Source organism: Protopterus annectens, chromosome 10.part0 (assembly GCF_019279795.1).
Source record: "Protopterus annectens isolate FY-2018-M chromosome 10.part0, PAN1.0, whole genome shotgun sequence".
NCBI classification, from domain to species: domain Eukaryota; kingdom Metazoa; phylum Chordata; order Ceratodontiformes; family Protopteridae; genus Protopterus; species Protopterus annectens.
Window position 1 is genome coordinate 798,932,999 of NC_056744.1, and position 26,869 is coordinate 798,959,867.

Here is a 26,869-nt window from a genome sequence, read left to right on the forward strand (position 1 = left end):
TTAGGTTTAGATCTGAGATTGTTCTGTAGGCCAGGCACAAGTCTCGTCTAAGTAGTCTGTACATTACTGAGTACAGTGACAGTGACTTTAGTCTGCCAATGTATGACATGTGCTGGAGATCCTGAACTTTCTTGGTTAGAAATCTCTGAGGTCTCTCAGGTTGCTGTAGGTGCCTGGTTAGGTAGATACCAAAGGGAGCACTGTACTAAATTATTGGCCTGATGAGGGTCAAGTACAGGGGTTTTATGACCTCGTTCGCTCTTGAGGCAATACCTTTGTTAATGAGGTGTGTGACATAGAATGCCTTCCTTACTATAGTACACACTTTGTGGTCAAGGTTTAGGCTACAGTCAACTTGCATTCCCAAGTCTCTCACTGCTGAGTTTTTACTTAGGGTATTATTATTCTTATGATAGTCTGCAAGGATATAATTTTTAGTGAAGGAATGATAACGCATTTTTTAGCACTGAATTTGAGTCCGTGGCTTTGCCACCAATTATTGGTTTGTGTAAGTCCCTCTTGAAGTATATTGACATCAACTAATTTGCAGACAGCAAATTTAATCAGCCACACCTCTATGTTTTGGCCTGAACTTCTGAGAAGCATATTCCAAACAATAGGGGGCCCAGCACTGACACCTGTGGAACCCCACTGGTGAGAGGTCTGCTGGTTGAGGTAAAGTCCCCAGCTTTGACTGAGTGTGATCTGTCAGTGAGCCAGTTAGCAACCCACCTGACGACATAAGGATTGATATTCAACTGGGAGAGTTTATCAATGATGGCCGAAAGTACTTGAAGAGAGTACTTAATGGAGTTGCTAACTCATGTTTTAGACCTTTTAAAATGCCACCTGGGATGCCATCTGGTTCCATAGAGGGAAGGTTTTTGGTACTTGCTCTTTGGAGATACAAGGTGGGGGAGATGCTTTGCAGAATGTTTGGAGGGGACGGGGGTAAAATGTTTGACAAACTTGTTGGCTAATAGGTTAGCTATTTTTGCAGGATCAATGTGTGTGATGCCATCCACATCTAGTTCAGCACACGTCTGGGTCCTACATTTTAGGTTACGGATATAGATGAAGAATGCCTTATGGTTATCCTTAGCTATGGTTGCTAATTTGTTTCTGAAACTGCCCTTAGAGGATTTTACAAGTTATCTTATTTGTTTGTTCAAGCAGAGGATGGTGTTCTTCCAGTGCTGGGAACCTCTCTTTTTTAGTTTTAGCCAGCAACTTTTCCTCTTGTTGTATAATTTACAATGGATTTGTGTATTCCTTAGTATAGTTGTAAGTGCCATCTGTGGGAACAGGAGTTGGAAATTATTTATGCCATCCCTTAGGATGGCAAAATTAACTTTGGTGAAATTGTTTAGCTTGATTTCACCTAAGTGGGTTCAAGTGTTATAGCTACTTCAAATGTGACTGATTTCTGATCAGATTTAACCAATGGAGGTGCTATACTTGTGTTGGTGCAACGGTCACCCATGTTGGTGAGGACCAAGTTGAGAATATTTGAGTCCCTTGTGTGGTTGTATGTTATTTGTTCCAGGGCATTAGTGTTAACAAAGTCCAGGAACCTTTGTGCGAGCATGTTGGCACTCATATAAGTTTCCCAGTCAATGGAGGGATAGTTGAAATCACCCATAACTAGAATGTTTTGCTGCAATTTGATTGACTCAAGTAGGTCCAAATAAGTAACATGGGTATCTTGGTTCAATGAAGGGGGCCTATAGCTAACGATGACTTGAAGGAGTGGTCTTACCTGCAGTTAGTTGAACTTTAGTAACTCCATGGAGTTTTCCTCTCTAACCATTCTAGAGGTGTATTTATCTTTGATGAAGATAGAAACTCCTCCTCCTCCTTTGGTTCTCACATGTTCATTTTGCGGTCTGAAAGTGTGGAAGGCATTGTAGCCTTTCAAGGCTGGGATTCTCTCTGTTATCCTGAACCAAGTTTCTGCGACTGCACAGATGTCAACATCCTCCAGGGAGAGGGATGCTTCCAGAGAGTGCAGTTTCTGATTTAAACTCCTAGCATTTAGCAGCATAACCTTTAATTTATTTGTGAGTGATATTTTCATGTTGGAAATTTTGCTCTTGAGACCTTGCCTAAAAAGGCACTATGGGGAGGCAAGTGCCTTAGCCATTAACCGAAAGCCTAGAGGTGACAGGTGAAGACCATCTCTTGCAAAGCAGCGTGGTCTATCAACCATGTCATCCCAGGCTGACAAGAACTGTATCCCCTTAGAATGACACCATAAACTAACCCAATTGTTGAAGTCAATCATTTTTTGTTTATATTGTGGTATCATCCTAGGTGAGGGTAGAATACTGCTCAAGGCTAGGAACAAACCTGCCTGGGACACATATTCATAGACCTCAATCATATCTCTCTTCATTTAGTCCAGTGAGGTATGTTTCATGTCATTGACACCAACATGAACTATGATGGAGTCATAACAGTACTTGTTGAGAGACTTGAGTGCATATGTGATCTGAAGGATCCTGGCACCTGATAGACAGCTGACTGTAACATTTTCATTGTCCAGTCTGGTGAGTGGGACATCTGTGCATCTCACAATGGAGTCATCTATGACTAAAAAAATTGGTTTAGATGTGCTTTGCTTATTTGGGCTTATTTGGTGAGACACTGGGGATTTTGTTTTTATGTGTACTGAGTGCAGTAGGTGCTATATTAGGTGTAGCATGTTTGTGTTTGGAAGGTCTCTGGTGTTTAGGGAGGTTTCTGGTGAGTACCTCCATGTATGATGGTTTATGTGTTGAGTGTATGGTTTGCATAGGAAATGTACTATGTGAGCTGACAACCTATTCAGTATTATTGTTCTATGCATGAGAGAGCAAGGATACCAGATTCTTAGTGTAGATGCATTTCTCACAAATTGTACTTGGGTGATTTAGGAGTAGAGGGTTGATAGTGTACATGAGGCAGTTGTTACACTGCCTCAGGATACCCATGTCAATCAGGCTGGTAGATCAGGATACCCATGTCAATCAGGCTGGTAGAAGAAATGGAGAGAAACTGACCATCCATAATGCTAAGTCAAATCCTATTTTCACAATGGGGAGAGAAAATGGAGGGGTGTGGTATAACTGGGTGCTCTAAACACGGTATATACTAGCGGGGATTCTCTAAATGGCATGAACTATTGTAGATTTGGTGGTTTTGGGACTGTTTAAGGGGCAAAAGTGCAGCTGAAATGCTCTCTGAGCAGCTAAGTGCAATTTAAGGACTTCTTGGCCAGATCACGGGCAGTTACTAAGGGAAAATTTATCTGCTGAAGTTTTTGCATCTACTACCACCAACAGTTACCACCACTGTGTTGTAGCGTGTGACAGTGCATGCAGGTGCACTACATGTAAACAGATGAATACAGCAGAGCAGTGGTTGGTCCCCTAGCTCTGTGTAGCTGTGTTAAAACAAGTGCAAGCCCATGCAAACCCCAGACTTATGTAGCAGCAGTCAGCAAACTGAATTAAACAATTTAACCGACAAAAAAGCTCAAAACTGAGCCCTGTGCCAGCAACCTTCAATAAGAAGAGTCCTAACTCCACTCTACTGCCACAAAGGTGCAGGGGGACATTCTCTAGTAAAAGATAGCATGGTTTAGTGCTCAGTTTAACAAACCGAACCAAATTCAGCAGGTCTGAATCCAGTCTATGCTACAACAGACAGAAAGTGCAACAAATCAGCAAGAACAGTTTTTATGTTCATAGTTTATAGGTTCATACTAAACTAACTGCCCTTGTGAGCAATTTTAAGCTTAGCCAATTATCCCTTGTGAGACCCAAACCCTGAACCTTGTGTTTGTAAGGCAAACACCTTAACCATTAGGCCACCCTCCCAACTATAAATTAGCGATATAGCAAAAATAGAGTTTAAAAGTACAAAATACAGTATAAAATTGTACTTATGATTAGCAGAATGCAACAGATTCAATGGATTGCACAGACAATTACTAAGAATCAAATCCTATATCCTATGTCGGTGAGGTAAATATCTTAACCATTATGCCAATCCTCAACTTTTTAGTCCCTTTAGTTTGATACACAGGTCAGGCATATTTTTATCAACCAGAGGAGAAATTGTGGATAGCAATTAATAAAGAGCTGAAGGATTTTAACTGGGAGAGGAAGACAGCAAGAGTCAAGCGGGACACGGTGATTCTTCAAACTGAACAAGGCAGTTTAGGATTACTCAATTTGAAGGGGTATTTCAGAGCTACACAGTTTAGGCTCCTATACATAGCAGAAACAAAAAACTATCATTCAAAGTGGGAAGGGATGATGATGAAACAAGGGGAAAGCACAAGAAACAAGGAGAGACTGAGATTTTGGATGCAGATCCTTAAGGAGAATAACAATAACCATACAGAATATTATATTCATAAAGTAGCAGAACGTATTCTAAGAACTAAGCCAACACAGGAATGGAGAAAGGAGATCCTGCCAATAGGGATGACTGCAATTAAGGAAACAGAAAATAGGCAAGAGGGGGCTGGAATTTACTGGATAAAACTGGCAAAAGAACCAATGTATTGGTAGCAGATAATTAGACAGGGAAAGGTAATAGAATGGGAACAGACCACAAATTTATTTGAACTGCAGGTTAGAAATTGCCTTCCCTATAAAAGACTGATATCAGAATATAGACGAAGAGAAAGGAATAGATGGATCATAAGCAAAAGACCATCGCAGGTAGAGTTTTTACTAGAATCTAGAATAGAAGTAGCTGTTAAAAAAGGAATAATTAGTACAGCATACAAAATATTGCATGATAACTATAAGAATCAATCAGAGGAGGTTAGAAAGTTTTGGGAGGACAGATTGGATAAGTAATTCACAAAGAAACAAAGGAGCGGATGCATGTATGTCTCTGAAATATGCAACAAAGTCTAGAAGATTTAGGATCTTTGCTTGGAAGTGTTTACATAGGTATTTTTACATCCCAAGTAGACTCCAAAGAATTGTTCCTCAGGTAGACAGCAAATGTTGGAGGTGTGTTGGGGAAGAAAGAGGTAATTGGGAGCATATTTTCTGGATGTGTAATGAGTTTGCAGATTTGAAAGATTCCCTGTAGACTGCTCTGTCAGAGATATTGGGTGAGCAAATTGCTGTAACTAAGGAAATGATTTTTTGAGCTATGATACAGAATCAGAATTGACTACACATAGTAAGGCATTGCTGAAACTAATTATGGTGGCTGCCTAAAAAGCAATTACTAGAAAATGGAAATCAAAGTCTAAACCAACTGTAACAGAAATACTGAATATAGTGACAGAAAGTGAAAACAACTAGAATTGGGATCTTTAAAAAAGGGCAAATTACATAAAAAATGGAACGTGTGGGAACAATACATGCAGTGGAGGAATAAGGTTTAAAAGAAGGCAGGATTTGAATGACCTATGAAATGTTTGACTAACAATGACTGGATATATTATAAGTAATGTATAATGTTTGCAACTAAAATTATGTCAATACAGTTTGTTTTCATTTATATAAATTTATGATTGTCTATGTCATATGTGATAATTGAATAAAGATGTTTCTTGTTTAGAAAAAAGACATGGCGATGGTATTAGAGTAAGTTAAACATATAAATGAATGGTTTAATGTGAATTATATCCACAACTCCTAGTATTAAAAAGTCAATACATTTGCTATCAAAGACCGTAGGGAAATTAGTTTGAGATCTATATTGGGTAAGTGCATTGAAATATGCTTAATCCATCTTCTCCAAGATCCCATTTATAGGTCAATTCATATTGACCTTGGTCAGTGCACTTTCTTCTTTGAGGCCAACCCTTGCTAATCTTATTGAGTTTTATGACTATATTAGCATTGTAGGTGCTTATGAATCTTGCAAAACATTTAATACCTTACCACATTCATCATTATATAAAGCCTTATAAAAATACTTTTTCAATTCATATTTTGGTAATTGGCTTATGGGTCGTACTCAGTGTGTTAAAATTCAGAACATAAAATCTGAGTATGTACCTGTTACTCAGGGCATTTCCCAAGGACCTATCTTGGGGCCTTTCTTATTTAATTTTTTTTCCACTGCAATTTGAACAAATCATACTAGACTAATAAGTATGTCGACAACTGTAAGTTTGATTTTATTGCTGTTTCTAACAGTTATTTTCATGCAACACATTTTCTTATCTGAACTTACAAGCTGGTAACAGTCTAATGCTCTAGAATTTAGCACTAGCAAATGTTAAGTGATGTACTTTAGCAAGCACATAATTACGGAAAAAAAATGACTTTAAGTGGTGTCAGTCTTAAGCAGGAAATGGCTCAATGAGTATCAAGATCTTGGCATTATTATTACAAACAAGTTATCTTTTGAAAATCACATACATAATATCAGAGCTAGGAGAAATATGGGACTTTTAATGAAATCTAGTTCATTAAGGGTTGAATAGTATATTACTCAGTTATTTATAACACATGTAAGATCAGTAGTGGAATGTAATAATTCTGTTTGCATACATACCAGTAAGCAATTAAAAAATTTGGAATCTGTGCAGAGGATATTTAGTAGACATATTCATGATGTTAAGCACCTGCATTATACAAATAGATGTAGGAAACAATATATTCACACTTCTTTATAGATATTTCAGGGGAAAGGCCTTAATAATGAGTCCCTTCAAGACTTTTCACACCTTAATGATAGTTGTGCTAGGGTTAAACAGGGAAGCATGTGGTCTTACAGTTATAAATGTATACAGCTGGCATCCTCTCCTTCACAATTTTTAAAAACATCTTTTAAAAAAAAACATGGCAATGGTACATGCACAAAAAAGTTTATTAAACATATATGTTTAGCACTTTCATCCAACCAAACTAGGGATTTCATCAAAACAATTCATTGATGTGCAAGACCTCCTTTTTAAATGTAAGACAATTAGTGCTCACCAACATATTTTTTGCAGTCATAAAATAAGCACTTATATTAAAGATATACCTACAGTAATTATCACAAATTTCTTTTTCTTAAAAACTTAAAACCTATAAGTGGGCAGTATTGTAACAATCAGAAAAATAAACAAGTCAAAATAATTAAACAATTAGGTTGTTTTTACAAAAAATAATTGAAAAGTGAACCATTCCTTAAAAATTGGACAAACTCCACATATAAAACTTTAAAGTTTAGCTGCCCTGATTTTCAAAATGTGTAAAATGGAAACAGTTTTATTCAACCCCAGGGGGTTTGAGACGTAAAGTCTAAGTTGACAAAACAACTCCAGATATTCCAGTCTATTTTCCTATGTCCCTCCCCTTTCATCCAATGTAACAATTTCCAAAATACAAAACAAAAACTTTCTAAATTTACCACAAATAACTGAGTACTTAAAAAGTACACTGTTTTCCTTCTTATTTTTAATATCATAGCAATGCTCAAAGACTGGGGATTGGTATAATGGTTAAGGTGTTTGACTCATAGACACATGGTACAGTGTTTGATTCTTACCTTTGGGAAGGAAACTGGCTAGATTTAGAATGGCCTATTAAGAAAGCTAGTCCAGCAATCAGCTACAAACTTATGAAACCATGAATCTGAGGAAAAATGAAAATAAATATTTCAGAGTGCTCTCTATAAATGTGAATTTTAATATAGTAAGAAGAATAGGAATTTTGGAGTGGTGCAATACATGTGATGTAGATGCAATTATATAAGAAGACACAAGATTTTTAAAAATGAAGAAAAATATTGAAAACAGAGAAACTATGGAAAGGAAAGATAATCTGGAACTTGGGAAATGAGATATGTTCCGGAATAGCCATTTTTTTGTACAACTACAGTAAAGATATTTGATGTAACTTTAGGAAAATGGGAAGATTAATCATTGTAGATTTAAAATGGAAAGAGCAAGTATATAGAATTATAACATTATGTGCTTATACTAATTGCAAAGAAGGGAAAGCTTATTTCACTGGATTTTAGACTATGCGGTGATAAATATGAATATTATAATAACAGCAGACTTTAATTTTAATTTATGAGGCAAACGTAAAAAGAAAGGAAATTATATAAGAAAAATGTTTGGTTATAAGATACGGTTAAGTTAAAATTTCAGGACAAAAATTCATGGACTTACAAAAGGGGTATGTATAGAACTGATATAGATTAATTGATAGTGTCAGAAGGTTTAGTTACAGGAGAAGGGGAGGTACTTGAAACAAGATTTTCTGATAATCTGGCAACATGGCAAGAAATAAAAGAAAACATGGAATATATAAAAATAGGCAAAGGAATAAAAAGGACAAATGAGAAAGAATGGAATGAAGAAGGAAAGAGATTAGTAATACAGTTATGGAAAGATCATATTACTCTGAAAACATTTTATAAACATTGGTCTGAATGGTGGATGACATTTGAGGAAAAATATAAAAAAATGTTTTTACAGTGGCAATATGATGTGAGAAAAGTAGAAAAAAATTATACAAGAACATATGACTATGCATTGGAAGATTTACAACACAATGATAGAAAGTACCTTGATAAAGAAAAAGAATTATATGAAAGAAATCAAGAAAAATACAAGAATTGTTGCATAAGCAAACATATTTTTACAATTAAAAAGAAAAGAGGTATCAAGTTACTTAAGTAGATTAAAAAAGGAAGATGGCAGTGTAAATTTAGAGATAAATACTTGAAAAATGCATACACAAACACCTCCTTGAACATCTTCTGCAAGGAAATCTACTCACTGCAACCCAACATGGCTTTTGCCCTAATCATAGCACAACTTCTGCTCTAATTCCCTTTACTCATACTATTTCAAAAGCCATAGACAACAATAACCTAGTATCCTGCCTATTTCTTGACCTCTCTGAAGTCTTTGACACTGTCTCTCACCCAAGCTTCTCACTATCTTGTTTTTTCCAGCTCAGAACTCAAACAGTTCTCTAGCTACCTTTCAAACAGGCAGCAGTCCATTAAGTGGCTCTCTTCTTCTCATACTTCCTCCCTGTTAATACCAGTGTACCACAAGGTTCCATTCTTGGACCACTACTATTCAACACTTTACTGTCTCCATACATCCTGCTCTTGGTCCTCACTTATACAATATGCCAATGACTCCACTATCATCTGTTCATTTGATAATCCTTCACACATCTACTCTATCACCCAAAATTCTTCCAACTTCATCAGAAGGTGGCTAACTGATAATCAACTTGTACTCAACCCCCCAAAAACTAAACTTCTATTTCTCTGAAAATCTTACCCTCATCTTAACTCTTCCTTCACTGTCACATCCCACAACAACACCATAATAAAAGGAGAAACACACACCAAGCTCCTGGGCATAATCAGTGATGATCAACTAAAATTTCATCTACACGTTCAAAATTGTATACAAAAAAATTACCAAAAACTTGGCTTGCTCTATAGAAACAAAAACAAATCATCACCAAGGACTCCATACTTTCCCTTGCCTATGCCTGTCTTCATCCCACTGTACTCTATGCCTCTCCTATCTTAACCAACCTGCAATCCTTCCAAAAATCTAAACTTAAACTCTCATATAAAAAGTCGCTAGGTTCACTGCAAATCAACTCTGTGATTCACACCACTGTTTTTCTTTAAAATCCCTAAATTGGCTTGAGTTCCCTCACCAGCTCTTCCTCACTCAACTGCTCCCTTTTCACTCCATTATTAACAAACCCATGTCATACCCTGCCATCTCTTCCCTCATCACCTACTACACTCCCAATCATTGTCTTTCTAGAGTTCTGACCAGCATCTGCTGGAAATCTACAAATCCAAAAAAATAATAGGCCAAAACCTGTACAGCCACTCAGTAGCCTTGGCCTGGAACAAACTTTCTCTAACCATTATAGGTTCATAGGTTGGTACTAGCCCTAGGGCCTACACAAACTTAGCCATAACAATTCCCTGGATATTTCTTCCCACAATATTTACTTTCCTGGACCCTGATCAGAACTATATCAAATACCCTCAACTTCAAAAAGCATCAAGAGAAACAATAGTGAAGTAATGGCTCTACTCCTGTCTAAACTCAACCTAACTCTCTCAACCCCACCTTCTCACCCCTCACTCTCACTGTTTCCCCCTCTTACACCCCATCTCTAACTTCTTTATACCCCACCTTACTCCTTCTCCACTTCTACTTCACTTCGCCTGCCTATCACTTTCACCCCTTCCTCTAATACTAGCAGCATGTTAATGCGACATTATAAAATTCTCCTGATCTACTGAGCGACATGCTCATTCATGTTTGAACTTTTGCCAATTCCACAGGCAAATATCAACCTATTGTTTTATGTCCTTTTTATTCCTCCTATATGCCATCTTTTACAATGCTTTATTTGGTAGTGTTTTACTCTGTGTTTCTTTTTTTTTTTGTATTTAGAGTTTTTCTGTATGGAGCTTTTCCCCCATGCCTCTGCTTAAACAGAGCACCTACCTAGTCTGATATACCCTAGTTAACAATTGTCAAAATAAATAAATAAAATAAAAAATATAAAAGGGGAAATATAAAGAATTCAGAAAAAAAGATTAGGAATAGTGTAGAACAATATCTACAAGAAATGTTTATAGAAAAAAGAAGGTAGTAAAAAACATGGAAAGTAAAAAAAAATGTTAACAGAAAAAGAGAATAATGAGTTGGAAAAGCAGATTTCTTTAAATGAACTAGATAAAGTATTAGGACAAGTAAATATAGATTCAGCTGCAGGACCAGGTGCAATAAGGTAGGAAATGTCTACAATTTAAGAGATTGGAAAAAATATTTTTAAAGATTTTGAACGAATAGTTAAATGAATGTTTTGTGTATAATGAATTATATAGTGGAATACTTAAATTCATATGGAAGAAGGGAGATAGAAGACAATTAGAAAACTGGAGATTAATAATATTGAATAACAATGATTACAAGATTTTTTATGGAAATAATACAAACGAGATTTGAAACTAAAATGGAAAATATTATGAAAGACAGTCTATATCACTGATACAGAAATTTTTGATGATATTGTGACTAGAAAACAGGAAGCAAAAATCATGATAGGAGACCTTAATAAGGCATTTGACACAGTTATACATGAAATCTTATGTGCAATAATGCAGTGTCATCCATCCAATTGCCTGGAGTGGGAACAGAACCAAGACTCCTCTGGTCTTCCAGCACCAAAGGCTAGTGTTCCACTTGTTGCACCACTAATACTATTTTTGATACAGAAATCCTAAAGAATATGATGTCAAAAAAGAAACTAAGGGAGACAAGTGCTCTTTCATGGACAGAGCAGTGGAAAATGTATACATGTAGATGAAACTTGGTGTAATCCTGCCAATGGCCAGCAGGGGATAATGAAAGCCTGGAAGCAGCTGCAGGGGGAGAGGGACATGCTCGGATTATTGCAGACAGATTGCAATTATTAAGATTATTAAAAATTAATAATTATTAAGATTATTACATAGACAATACAGGAACTGGAACAGATTTATGCTACAGTACTGACTGAGATGGAAAACATAAAGAACAAAGGACAGTTGGGAAAAATGCCCAACTGTAAGGATTTCTTCAGAAAGAACAGTGTAGTTAAAAGGTATGACATTTGGGACAGGGTGGTAGAACCCCTGGATTTTAAACACTTTTATATGAATTCCTTAACATTTGCAGGGAATGAAAACTTTTGTATCATTTGAAATGTTAAGTAGATTTATGCTTAAGGTGGAAGAAAAAAGAAAATAACATTTATTCTTGGAAATAGTATGCATTTGCATCTGCTACAGACACTGAAATAAAAAGAGCATTGCTGCTATTTAGAACAGGCACTACTGAACTGGACATTGTTAAATATGTTTCTGATGTATGCATTTACACTGTGAAAAGATTGGGGCATGGGATATGTGGTGGCTTTGAAGGAATTTTTTTGAAAAAAATGAAACATTTACCATATATTGCAAACCATGATGGACTAAAGAGAACTATTCCTGACTGTGGTATTTTTTGTGATATTTGTGGTAGTGGAAATCATTTAATTAATGAATGTAATAAATGAACATGTAACCAATTTGGGAAACAGAATCATATTGCCAAAATATAAATCAGTATGTACAAAGTGTGGTAAAGAGAGCTATTGGTGAATGTGCTGTGTGGAAGAGCAATAAAAAAAGAGAGACAGCATTTGAAAATGATTTAAAAGAGAATGTAGAGCATAAGGAGAATACAGATCTGAAAATAAGAGAGGAAGCACAAGGGAGAAATGGGACTGCAGAAGGAGAGATAGAAGATAAAATGAGCAACCTGGGAGATGGCATGAAAAACTGAATAAAGGAATTGCACAGGAAACCAGGTTTTCACCATTACAAAATGAAAGTGAGGAGGAAGATTTAAGATAGTGAAAGTCATATTTCAATAGAAGGCTGTGTCAGGGTCAGGAAAATGAAAAATAATTGAACAGGTCATCAAGGTTCAAACAAATGAAAAGGATATTTTTTCAGTAATATCCTTAAATGTTAATAGAATATTGAATGAAGGGAAAAAGACTTAATGTGCTGGAATGTTGTAAAAATTAAACACATTATTTGCCACCAGTCTCCCTCGTAGAACCCACTATTGTCATAGCTTAAACCAATTAAACTCACTTGAATTGCATAACTACCTAACATATCCACAACTAACTACAGCACACAAATTCATTCATCATTTAGAAAAATGCCCCGCACTACAAAACTTATTACTGCCCTACTGTCCAGCAAGGGATCTCTGTTCTAGTAACAAATTCTTGTTACTTACAAATAAGTCAATAATGTTGCCAGGACAATCACTCTACTCCCAGTACATTGCTAAACTCTGGAATACTATCCCCACACAAATAAAACTTGCCAACAAACTCAAGTTTTAAAGTATTGCTTAAATAACATCTTAACCAGTCTTGGTCCTGCACATGCTCATCACAAATTTAATACTTTGAGTTCACTGTATGATACTGTCCAAATAATTACCTTAAACAGAATACTCTCAACCTCTCACTGAAATGACAAAGCAATTTTTATACATAACTGCTGCCTGTATAATCCACTAAATTGCATGTCGGCCTTCTCTTATGTAACTTCCACCTCTGTAAAATCTTTGAATGTATAAATGTAACTACTGTTTGTGTATAAATGTAAATAGAAATGTATAACTGGAACTTAGTATAATGTAATGTAATGTAAGCAAATGGAACTTTTCTCTCCAGGCCTCACTGAAAATAAGAAGTTATGTCTTACCATAACGATCCATGTGAATTGTTCATCTCACCTTTGTTCTTACACACGGGTTCGGAGCCGATCCTCGGCTCCGAGTCGGCCGCATCACTAGCTCGGATCTTCGAGAAAGCTCGAGGCACAGTAATATCCCATGATCCTCCGGTGCTAACCCTCAGATCTAGTTTGCTATACCAGAAGAATCCCTTTTAGAACTGTGTCTAGAACACTTATAAACAGATACTACAAAGTGTCTGGAACCCTACTGCCAAGTAGAGGAGAAAAGATGCCATTACTAATGCACAATAACATGCCAACCATACCTAGAAAAGGCTGAAAAGGAATCTAATCGAAAACCGTTCTCCCAGACCATAGGACGGGGGATGGAGGGGGGGAATGTAAGAACAAAGGCGAGATGAACAATTTACATGGATCGTTATGGTAAGACATAACTTCTTAATGTGAAATTGTTCAATCTCGCCGTTTGTTCTTACACACGGGTAGCGTCCCTAGCTCCTTTTTCCCAGGTGGCTCAAGGGAGAACATTCCTGTAGTACAGTGGAACCAAACGTCGCCGTCCCTGGAGCTTTTGTCTAGCTTGTAGTGGGCGATAAAAGTATGTGGTTTTGCCCAAGTTGCCGCTGCACAAATGGTATCTAAAGGCAAAAGAGCGGTATGGGCTGAAGAGGTAGCAATTGCCCTTGTAGAATGAGCTCTGGGTTTGAAAGGGAGTTGCTGTTTCGATTCAGCATATACCAAATTTATGCAATCTGAGAGCCATTTGGATAAGGTAACCTTCGTTACTGCCTGTCCTTTTCTTTGGTCAGCATATGAGACAAATAGTTGATCTGACTTTCTGTATTCTTTTGTCCTATGTAAGTAAAATCTTAGTTGTCTGTGAACGTCCAACTTGTGCAATGTGTATTCTAGCTTATTGGAATGATTTTTAAAGAAGGTAGGTAGTTTGATAGATTGATTGATGTTCTGAATCAAACAAACCTTCAGAAGGAAGGATGGATTGGTGCGCAAGGTTACTCTATCTGGATGAAAAATCATGTACGGGGGTCGGATAGACAGAGCCTGTAACTCTGAAACTCTTCTGGCAGAAGTGATGGCAACCAGAAAAAGTGTTTTCCACGAAAGAAATTTTAACGGAGTTGTGGTTGCTGGTTCAAAAGGGGGCAACATGAGTTGTGACAGCATGAGATTAAGATTCCAAGGGGCTATTGAATTATGAAAGGGGGGACGGAGGTGAAAAGTACCTTTCATGAAGGCTTTACAAAGCCTGTGGGACATAAGAGATCCATCCTCACGGCCAATATGAAAATTGGATATAGCAGCCAGTTGAACCCTTATAGTGGATGTTGATGCTCCTTCTTGAAAAAGTGTGGTGAGGAAATCTAGTATCTTGTGTACTGGAGCCCCAAATGGATCTATACCTTGTTTGGAGGCCCAGTGCGCAAAACGGTTCCATTTGCTTATGTACAATTTTCTTGTAGATGGTTTGTGAGAAGATACAATAATTTGTTGTACTGCAGGGGATAGTAACTCCAACCTGGCTAAGATGGGAAGCGGAGCAGCCAAGCTGTCAGTCTGAGGGACTTGAGGAAGGTGTGAGGAACTCCCGATGAATGTGTCAATAGGTCTGGCTCCGGGTCCAGTATCCATGGTTCCTCCACTTGATGAGATTGAAGGAAACGAAAACAGATTTGCTGAGGCCAGAATGGGGCTATCAGTATTATGGTCATGTCCAGACATTTGGCTTTCTGCAAAAACCTGGGAATTAGTGGAACAGGAGAAAAAGCGTAAAAGAGACCTGGGGGCCAATTGTATACCAGTGCGTCCCTGGGGACACCCCCTGGGGGGGGTAACAGGGCAAAGTAGCTTCTGCATTTGGCATTCAATGGGGATGCAAACAGGTCGCAGCAAGGCTGGCCCCATCTGCGGAAGATCTCTTCCGCCACTTGAGGTTTGAGGGACCACTCGTGAGGGAACAGGATGGCTCTGCTCAACCTGTCCGCGATTACGTTGGAAGTCCCCGGGATGTGCGTTGCTATCAGAAAGCATCCAGTGGACTTTGCCCATTGCCAAATTCTGAGGGCCTCTCTGCATAATGGGTAAGATCTGGTTCCCCCTTGCTTGTTTATGTACCAGATAACTGACATGTTTTCTGTCTGAACTGTCACTGTTCCCCGAGGTAAGGACTTGTGAAAGTGTTGCAACGCTAGAAACACTGCCCTCAGCTCTAGAACATTGATGTGCAGATTGTACTCCAAGTTGGACCACTGACCTTGGACTGTTTGTCCCTGAAAGAATCCCCCCCACCCTATCAGGGAAGCGTCCGTGGTTAGAGTTGCTACCGGACTGGGTAAGACAAAGGGTCATCCTAGTGTTAGCTCTTGACTGTGTATCCACCACAAGAGATCCTTCTTGCAAGAATTTGTGATCAAGATTTCATGAGATAGTGGAAGTTGTAGATACGACCACTGGGCGAATAGCATCCATTGAAGAATCCTCATGTGCATCCTGCCTAAAGGAACTACAAGAAGGGAGGCTGTCATCAAGCCTAGCACTCTTAATATTTGTCGTGCACGGACTCTCTTGTTGTAAAGAAGGAGCGAAATTTGATGCCTGAGGTCTGATACTCTTGGTGGGGGGAGAGTAACTTGAGCCAGGGAAGTGTCTAGCTGTGCTCCTATAAATAAGATACGCTGTGACAGTGATAAGACAGATTTTCCAAAATTCACCGTTATGCCTAGTGAAGAGCAAAGACTGATGGTATAGTCCCTGGCTTGTAGAAGACGACACTCGGTGGTGGCGGAAAGGAGCCAGTCATCTAGATAAGGAAACACCTGGAATCCGTTTCGTCTCAAGTGAGACGCTACTACTGCCATGCATTTGGTGAACACCCTGGGGGCTGAGGTGAGACCAAAGGGCAGAGCGCAAAACTGGAAATGACTGGCTCCCAGTCGGAAGTGCAAGTGATCTCTGGACACCCTGGCCATTTTGATATGGTAGTATTCATCTTTGAGATCTATAGAGCACATCCAGTCACCCTTTTGCAGAAAAGGGAGGATTGACTGAAGCATGACCATCCGGAACTTTTGCTTTTTCACAAAGGTATTTAACTTGCTGAGGTCTAAAATTGGCCTCCAGTCCCCTGTTTTCTTTGGAACTAAAAAGAACCTTGAGTAAGTTCCAGATCCTATTTGGTCCACTGGGACTGGTTGGATGACTCTGTTTTTGAGCAACCTTCCTATCTCTATGGTTGCTTGGTCTCGCAGACTGGGTGGAACGTCTGGGAGTTTTTTGGAGTTGGGTGGTATTTTTATGAAGGGGATGTTGTAGCCTCTGGTAACTATGCTTTTTACCCAGTAATCTGATGTAAGATTTAGCCAGGCCTCTGGGTATAAAGCCAAGTGACCCCCGACTGCCTCCAGAGTAGGTCAGCCGGGCCTGCACTCAGGAGTGCTGGAAGGGCTTTCCAGAGAAGGTCTCTCTGTCACCCTGATTTTGTGGACCCCCTCTGCCGGCTGGGCAGCGTCTTCCGTTTCTTCCCCCTCCTCTGCATCTGGAGGGGGCATCACTTTGGGTGTGTTGAAAAGATCCCTGAGTCTTTTGGAACCACATCTTTCCTCCTCGTTGCCCTTTAGGGTAGGGTCTAGATGGAAAAATGGACCCCTACGGCAGACAGGGTCTTCCCTTCTTGTTCACACCTCGTGAGAGTCTCCTTTACTTTGGGCCCAAACAAGGAGGCACCATCGAAGGGGGCATTGGCAAAGGAAAACTTAAAGGCTTCCGCAAAGGAGCATAAGCGCAACCAGGATTGTCTTCTCAGGGCAGTCGCTGAAGCTGCCGCTCTACTCGATCCTTCGGCTGCGTATGAAATCAGCCTCATGGACGAGTTGACTATGGAATTTAGGGTGTTAAGTTGCACTGTCACTTTCTCGGCGACAGCAGCATCTGTGTGTCCCTGGAGAGTATCTCCTAATTCCTTAATGAGATCTCTCTGTAAACGCGTGAAATGCGTAAGGTAGTTGAGCGATCGGATGGAAAAAGTCGCCAAACTAAATATGCGCTTCCCATATCTGTCCATTGTCCTAGAATCCTTATTAGGAGGATGGACAGAGGAAGATGATTCAGACATCTCTTTCTTAGTGGCCGCCGCCACCACCATAGTATCTACGGGAACTCCTTTTGTAAGATAGGCTTTATCTTGGGGAGCCGTCATGTATTTATTTGGTTTACGGGGGACTGGTTCCACTGTATCAGGTGTTTCCCAAGCCCTCCGAGCTATAAGATCCATGAGATCGTCAAAGGGTGGAGTCAGCCAGGAGGTAGAAGGTTGAGCCCCAAATGCCTTCAGTAATATCGATTCATCCACAGAAGGGGTAAGGGTTTGCCAGTCCCCTCTTTGCTTCAGGATTTCCAAAATGTCTGTAAACAAGACATCCTCAGAGGTGGACCATGGGGACCCTTCTGTTTCATCTAAATCAGACGTGAGAGATTCCTGAGGGGAATCTATGTGCCTCCTCTTGCACAGTCGTTTCCTCAGAACATCCTCAGCGGGAGCTTCTGGGGATGCATCCGAGGAACCAGAGTCGCCCTGTGGGGACTTCTGAGGCATTGGGTCTCAACGCTTAGTAGGAACCGAAGGCACAGAAGCAGAACGCGGACCTTTTGGGGAAGGAGATGAAGATACCGATGAAGTATGTGTCTGATCAGACAAGACCTTCCTCATGATGTCAAAGGCACCGGTGCCCCGACCAGAAGATCCGACCCGATCCGAAGAAGGGGGTTGTTTCTCCGGAATCGGAACCACGGGCTCCGACACCAAGGACGGATCTGAACTGATCTGAGCCGAGGCACCGAGGGGAAGAGTCGGAACCGATATCTCGGTTCGACTATCCCCCCTGGAACCCAGGAAAGATCTTCGGCTCCGAGACTCTCCAGCTGGTTCCGAAGGAGTCGAGGTCAACGGAGCTGATAGCACTACTGGAGGCTTCGGCACCGAGGGCTCTACAATTATCGGTTCTTCGACTCCTAACACCGATGACTCGACGGGTCTCGGAGGAGGAAGTGTTGAGGGAACTGGAATAGCTTTGAGTTTCGAAACCAGCTGGGACGAAACCTCGATTAATTTGGACAAGGCTGAGTTCTCCATAAGCTTCTGTACCACTCGGTCCACATTGGAGTCGGAAAGTGGCCTCGAAGAATGGGTCGAAGGGATCGAAGCCATCACCAAGTGAAGGATAGCCGAAGGTGGTACCTCTGATACCGGCTCCAAGACCTGAGTGTCATGCAGAGATAAAGTCTCAACAGCCGGCACCGAAGTCATAGGAGCTGGTGTCCGAATCTGAAAAGAGGTGCTCAGAGCCGATGACTTGGAACTGACACTCTTGAAGACTTCGACCCCTTCGAAGACTTTGAAACCAGTTCAGCCTTGTCCAGGGCCTCCTGAAACTCAGGTTTAAGTAACCCTCTGTCCACCAACTTCCTGCATCTTTCCATCATGACCCTCCCACTAAAGGAATGACAGATGGAACAGTTTTCCTGCAAGTGGAGAGGGCCAAGACAGTAGACGCAGGATGAGTGGTTGCCAGTAATGGACATCTTCTTTCCACACTGACAACTTTTAAAACCACTTTTGGTCTTTTCTGACATTCTTACAATAATAAAGGAAAATCCAAGAAAAGTACACCACTCTTAAGAAAAAAAATTCTATAATATATTTTAAATGCAATATATATCCAAACTGTAAAAAAACACTCACACAGCACACTAAGATATATATATATATATATATATATATATATATATATATATATATATATATATATATATATATATATGTCTATATGAAAAAATAGAAAAGACAGAAAAGTATATATATTATATTTTTTTTTTTTTTTTTTTTTTTTAAGTACTGTAAATTCTTACAGAAAAAAATGGCCTAAGGCCCTTACTAAAATTTTTAAGTAACAACCTGACTGCAACTACTTTAAACAACTAGTATTAAACCTATCAAACACTATAAAGAAAAGTAAAAATTTGAAGTAAATATCAAGAAATAACAAGAAATATATATAAAAATTCTACTGGCCCGAGCCTCTCGATGTGATCTGCTGCTAGCGGCAAACTAGATCTGAGGGTTAGCACCGGAGGATCATGGGATATTACTGTGCCTCGAGCTTTCTTGAAGATGCAAGCTAGTGATGCGGCCGACTCGGAGCCGAGGATCGGCTCCGAACCCGTGTGTAAGAACAAATGGCGAGATTGAACAATTTCACATTGGGTATTACCAGTAGGACTTTCCTGGTAAACAAAGATAAATTAATTAATAAATAAATAAATACATAGTGTTAGACATCCAAAACGTTAAAGAAAAGCAAAGGGAACAGTCTGAACAGACACGGGGAAGATGGGTTGTGCGGACTATGGGAATAAATGGCTATTTAGGAATAGCAGTCTTGATAAATAATACAGGAATCAAGATGTTAGATGTTATTGTGGGATAAAGGGGTGAGATTACTGTTAACACACTGCAGAATGAGAAACAGGATATTAATGGCCTTAATTCTATATGCTTATGTATGGCAAGGAAAGGGAGAAACAATTTGAAAAGATGAAGTATTTGGGGGGATTTAATACAACCATTTTAGCTGACTTTAGCTGCAATTTAGGGGTGACAAAATATAAAAACAGATCTTTACCAGAAAGGCTCATCCAGACTCTGTTACACTTTGCTGTGAAGGAAAGGTTAGTTTGCTTTTATTTGTTGTATTTTGTATTACTTTATTGCCTTTTTATATTTTGAATACTGTGGTTTGTTTTCTTTACCTTGTGTTTTACTTGCATTCTGCTTTAACTGCATATTAAAACTTCAAAAGAGACCACAGCTCTGTCCCTTCTGAGTCAGGCAGAATTTTTTTTCTCACTCTCCCACCCAATTACAGTTGTCTTGTTAAATACCACTATCTTTCTAGTTGCCTGCCTCTTATGTTAATCTGACCATATATCTCATTTCCTCTCTGCCTTCACTGGCTTGTGTGAGTAACCACAAAATCATCATTTTTTTAAATCCCTCCCCTTCAACTATTTAAATTTATTGGCCATCCTACTGTATTCCATAGTACCAGAATACAAAAGTGACCACCCTTTTCAAGCCATCTTGCTGTTTTAAAAATAGTAACTCTCCACTAAACCTTAATTTTTTAAACAGGTAAAACTTAAGTTACCTACTTTCACATCTAACTTCTCTAGTGCACACTGCAGTGTGCATTTTTTTCATCTAACCTTTAAGCATCCCTGTGACTAGCACTTGCTCTAATACCTGCTGGAAAGCACTAGGAAGCCTTAAACTGATACAAGCACTCAACTCTCCTTGTTAATAAGGAGAAATTAATCGTAGGCACTAAACAGCCTATAATTGCAAAGTACCTTGCTAAGGTAAGGGAAAACAGTTCCTGTACTTTACAAAAAAAAAAAAAAGCACCAAACCAGGCATGTCCAAGTTTTGGAAAACACATATTTCTGTAACATTGAGTCAATAACCTTAGCACAAGCATAGGTTGGAGACCCTCGACTATCTACGAGCGGCCTCATGGGTGGATCTACCAAGTCCTTATGAATGTTTGGAATACCGAACATGGACGGGTATTTAGGGAATAAAGTGACCATATAATTAAGTGCTGCTTGATCTATTCGGCCTTCAATGAAAAGGTCATTAATACATAGCTTAATTAAATTATAAGCCTTATTGTCTTCAGACCTAGAACTCACCTGATACGCGTCACTACACAATAACCTTTCCATCTGCTCAGTGTAATCGGCCCTGTCAAAAACTACTAGTCCACCCCCTTTATCTGGTTTACACACCCGTATATCTTGTGATTGAATGTATTTTAAATTATCATGTTCATCACTAATTGTGTCTAAACAATGTTTAGAATTTGAACTGTGACTCACCATATACCTAAAATCAAGTTCACACAACTGTTCGAAAATCTGCAGTACTGGGTGCAACGGGGGATTAAAAGTACTAGGTATACGGAACACATTAGCAACTTCTGTGATTACAGAGTTCTCAAAAAATAACTGAAAATTTAACTTTCTATTGAAAGTCTTAATCTCAATAATAGCCTTAACAATATCCATTTGGTGCTGGGGTACAAAAGTGTAATCTTTAGCTAAAAAATTCACCATATCTAACGAAATTTCACTTGCAGAAAAATTATACACTCTGAAATCTGCTTCATTATTACAAATTACTTTAGGACCTGGTTGATGTTGTTGAGTCTCTACAAAATAATCAAATGATTTGAACAAACTAGTAATATAATTTTTAACAATTACTTGTGAACGTGAATCGACATGCACAGATGAAGGGGAAGAAACCCCGAGTGAGGCTAATACTACCTCACTGAGGGAGTCTTCCCTAAACATTACATTTGATTCCTGTTGAATTTTAGTTTGCCCTTGTTCCCTTGAAAGTTTCTTTGTTGTTTCAGCTTGGAACCTGTATGGCTGACTTGCCGAAAAACCTGATGGTCATTGACATTCTGGTTATACTGCTGTCTGTTATTACTGTTATAGTACACTCGAGGGCCATTTTGTAGCCTCTCGCTCCTCCGAATTTCAGGCAAACCGGAACCATCAGCACCAAGTTCACAAATATTGTCAAGCTCATCCATATCACTATTAGACCTATCAACGTTTAGACCCACCTGCTCATCACTGAGTTGGACTGATTGGCCTGTATTCGAACTGCCAGGCTGATGCAAGTCTACCCCTTGCTGATTAAACACAGCCTGACCAGTGTGCCAAACTTGGGCAGGCGAAGGGGATGGATAGGCTACCCCTTGGCTATAAGCCTTACAATCACAGTCCAATTTTTTTATGAGGGCAAAACAGAGCATAGGCTCCAGGACAGAATGTATGAGCATCTATATGCTATCAGCCATATTAAGTTAGATAATGCCTTAGCAAAGCATATACATTTAAATGCGGATCACCAATTCAAATTCATGGCTATAGACAATATTCTGCAGGACACTAGGGAGGGGGGGCATTTTCTTTCAAACTGGAGGAGTTGGAACTAATGTGGCAGATTAAACTTAATGCATACAATGTTCCAGGATTAAATGAGTCATGCTCTATCAGTAGTGTTCTTAAACTTAAAAGCTTACAAAGATAAAGTTTGTATAACATTCATCACAGACAATTATTGAAGACATAGTTTCAAAAACAGTTAAATAGTTTTTTAGGTAATGTCTGTTTAAGAAAGTAATTACTTTTTGTCCCGCGTTTTTTAATCAAGTGATTATTTAGGGATGGTTTAATTTCTTTGTGTTTGTACTTCTGATGAAGTTTGCATGACTGCAAACGAAAAGCGCTTAAAGTTTCAAAGTTTTTTATTAAACCTGAATGACGACTCTACAGTTGCTTGAACTTGTGTTTACGTTTTCAACTAAGAGGGTTAATTAGATCAATAAATGTCAGCTTTGAGGTTAAGATGGCCTCCCAAGTGAAAGATAACCATAAGGCCTTCTATGGCTACATCAGAATCCTCAAGGGTAACACAACAGTGTGCTAAACTGGTGGTTAATGCTGCCACATTCACTGAACATGGTGATATACCAAACCTGTTAGTGGACAAATTCAGTTCCAACCTTACCCCCACCTCTAACCAACCCCTCAAAAATATCCTCAAACATAACTCCTCCAGCTATAACTAGGGAGCATGTATTGGCTACCCTCGCTAAAGCCAAGAACATGACCTCAGTGGTACCTTATAACATCCCAGGATGCCTCCTGTATAATCTAGCATATGACTTATCAGGAACCCTGGAGTCATTATTTAACTAGCCTTTAAACAGGCTTTGTCCCATGTGAGTGGAGGACTGCAATGGTCATTCCCTTTATAAGGGAAGACCTTCAACAGATCCTAGAAACTACAGAACCATTAGTCTGACTAGTCTTATTTGCAAAACCATGGAAATTATCAGCAAGGACATTGGAAACCTCCAGACACTGGATCTATTCCAGTTTGGCTTTGTCAAAGGAAGGACACACTTACTGAATCTGCTGAACTTATTTGAAAAGGTCACCAAGTTAATAGATGAAGGGAAACTGATGCATACTGCATACCTAGATCTGACTAAAGCATTTGGTACAATGCCCCACTTAGGCATTGTCAACAGACTTATGGAACTAGGTATAAACCCCTTCATAACATGCTGGATAGTTAGTTAGCTCACTGATAGGACCCAGGAGTTTAGAATCGGTGAGGCAACCTCCATCAGTGGAGTACCCGAGGGCTTTGTGCTGGTCCCACTCCTCTTTAGCATCTAATACTCAGATGTCAAAGCCAATTTTAAAAGTTTTTGGCTTACAAACTTTGCAGATGATTGCAAACTGGGAGCAGTCACTGAACTGCCCCAAGATGAGAACACCATTCAGGAAGGTCTAATGCAGACTAATACTTGGTGCCAAAACTATGGTTTAAAACTCAGTATCAAGAAATGCATTATAGTAACTTTTGGGAAGTCTACCACCTTGAGTAACTACATCATCAATAAAACACCCTTAAAAGTTGAGTCTATTCAGGGATCTGGGAACTCATATAAATAGTAACCTAGTCTTTGACCAGCATGTGTCCAAGGTAGTAAGAAAATCCTTCTATGTTGCTCAACGTATAAGTAAAGGCATGGCATCCATGCCTCTCAACCATACCGAATCACTCAGTTATTACTGGGTTTTGAGGTCCAAATAATGGGCTGCTATGATTCCAGAGTGGCACCCCTTAATTTCCAAATTTCCCAGCTTTTTTTTATTTAATTTTTTTTCCGTCTTTTTTTCGCGATGATGTCAGCTTCGTGAGTACCCTGCCAGCCTGTCAGAATTCGGCTGAGGGCTGCTCTGGGCTGAGTGAGTGAGAGACGAGTTTGCTTACTTGCATTAGCAAAGCAACACCCCACCTGGCCTGGGATTGGGAATAAAAGAGATAGGGGTGGGACAGAGTCAGACACACAACAATCGATCCAAAAAACCAACTATTTAGCAGCAGAGCAGACGCTATCTAGCAGAGTAAAAGCAGAGCAGACCAGTGTGTTTTTTTTTTAATTTAAAGTAAGTGAAGTCACATAAGTGTGTTGAATTTTGATACTTGTTGCACTTGCTGCATAAATTAGAAGGCAGGACAGATAAATTAGAAGGCAGGAGACTCAGGAGGACTCACAACTTGGCAAACCATCCATCCCACCCTGTGCCCACTGGCACCGGTAGTAGTCGCAGCAGCAGAAGACAAGTTTAACGAACTTGGAGCTGTGCATTAGTGAATCTTCCCAGTCCAAAGTCAGCAGTCACAACTTCACAAATCAATAATTCATCATAAAGAAATGTATTTCTTTTGCTGCTGCTTCTTCCCCCGGCTCCTCCTGCACCTCCAGCAGGTAAAATAATATAAAGGCTAAATAATTAAAGCTGACGAAGAAAGAAAGAAATACATGAAATGTTTTGACTTTGAGTCATAGCCATGCATATGTTTCATGTATTCATAAAAGTTTTTTTGTTTTTTTTTTAAATTGGATACTTCTTGTGTGTGTAGTGCTATGGTAATTAACAGTCTGTTTTTATGTATGTGGAGACATTTTGGGCCAATCAGTTGCTGAGTAATTTTAGATGGAAGGATTTGTGTTTTTTTATACTTTTGTGTCTTGTTATGGTTATGTAAATTAAAAGGACCCTTCCTGCTGCTGAGTGCCTCCATTTCTTTGGGAATGTGTAGCACAAGCTTCCCATAGTGGATCTTGCCTGCTGTCTCTCCAGGGCACTATAAATCTACCTTAAGGGCAACCGGAAACTGATACCCTGACTTCTGACCTCCGTTTTTTCTGCATCCAACTAAATACTCACAAAGACATCCTAAGTATGTGTTCATAGTGACTAATTAAGATTTGTGAGCTAACCTTTGCATTAACGCTGCATTTTTATACTTTAAAGTTGTGGTAGCGTTCACAGTGTATCAGCATAATATAGTTGTTTTGAATGTGCTAATCGCTACGTGGAAACTAGCAAAAGAAAAAAAGATGCCGGCAGAACCTAACCTTTTCACCTCACTTCCTGTTTAATAGCATTCTTAGGTACCCTAAATCTGCAGGCGCCGTTTTTAAAATCTACTTTTCCCCTTCCTGCTACTGAGCGTCTCCATTTCTTTGGGAGTGTGTAGCTCAAGCTTGTAAGTTTTTTCTTTCTACTGTTTCTGCAACAATTGTATATGTTTTAACTACTGTTGTTCTGGCATTTCTATCTGCTTATATGATGTGGTATAGTGTGCTGCATGTATGTATTATTGTGATGTTTCTGAAAGGAATGTAGTTATCCTATTTTGTTACAGTTTGCAAGTATATGAATAGTAGCTACACGTTGGTGTTGTCGGTGTTGCTATTTCTAGTGCTCCAGCTGTAGGACAATTGTTGCTACTGTGTTAGCCATACTTCTTGTATCTCTCCACGAGTTGTATAATGCCTGATAAACTATTATCTGCTTGTTTCTGTACCTTAGACTGTTTTAAGAATTATCCAGTAGGCTATTAGCCTAAATTGCTCTACCACTGTAGCGCATATATAATTAGCCTTTACCCAAATCATATATAATTAGCCTTCACCCAAATCAACTTGCCGAACATCTATACAGTTCTGTTAGTCACTTAGCTTATTTAATGTTTTTTCAATTTATTATTCAGTGTATAATTGATCTACTTAACTGTGGAATGTTTTTCAAGCTTAGTGTATTTTTGTATAAGTACAGTTTGAACTGTCTTTGCATGGTTTAGATGTCTCCTTTTTGTTTGGTAACTGTCTCTGATCTAACTTCTCCTCTTGCCTTATAGGCTATAGCCCCTAGTGGATCTTCCCTGCTGTTTCTCCAGGCCACTGTAAATCTACCTTGAGAGCGACCTAAAACTGATACCCTGACTTCTGACCTCCGTTTTTTCTGCAACCAACTAAACACTAATACAGCTCTAGGAAGCCCTAGGAAACCTTTACCTTGTAAACTGCATTAGCCTCACTTAAACTTCAATAGCCCCGCTACGCTCTGGCTCACTTCTCTCCCCCCCTGCCCCCAATTCCCATCTGCCCCCACTACCTCTAAATTTATAGTATAATTGCCACTCCCTCACTTACTAGATCCTATCAGCTTTCATCTGGGTTATTTCTTCCCACCCCCATTCCTCTACCTACATTTTACTAGCACCTATTGCTTTCATCTGGCATTCTCCTACCCCCTTCCAGTACAGTTACCTCACCACCCTATCTTCTGGTGTTGCATCACCAGGTAAAACAGTTCCTTAATGCACTAGCTGTATCCCAAACAATTATACACTCCTCTCTACTACCCCTCTTGCTGGCCCCATACCTCCTTACCTTGTATGAAAAAACAGTTTCTCATGGGATTTCAGGTCCCGAAGGGCCATACTATCACCCCAGCTGTAAATCATCCCACCTTCAACCATTCTTACAGTACCGGGTCCTGTCCAACATCTTGTTCACTCTACCAACACATCAACCCCAGGCACATTAGCTCTAGATCCAAACACTACCACAAACTTATAAACAAATTC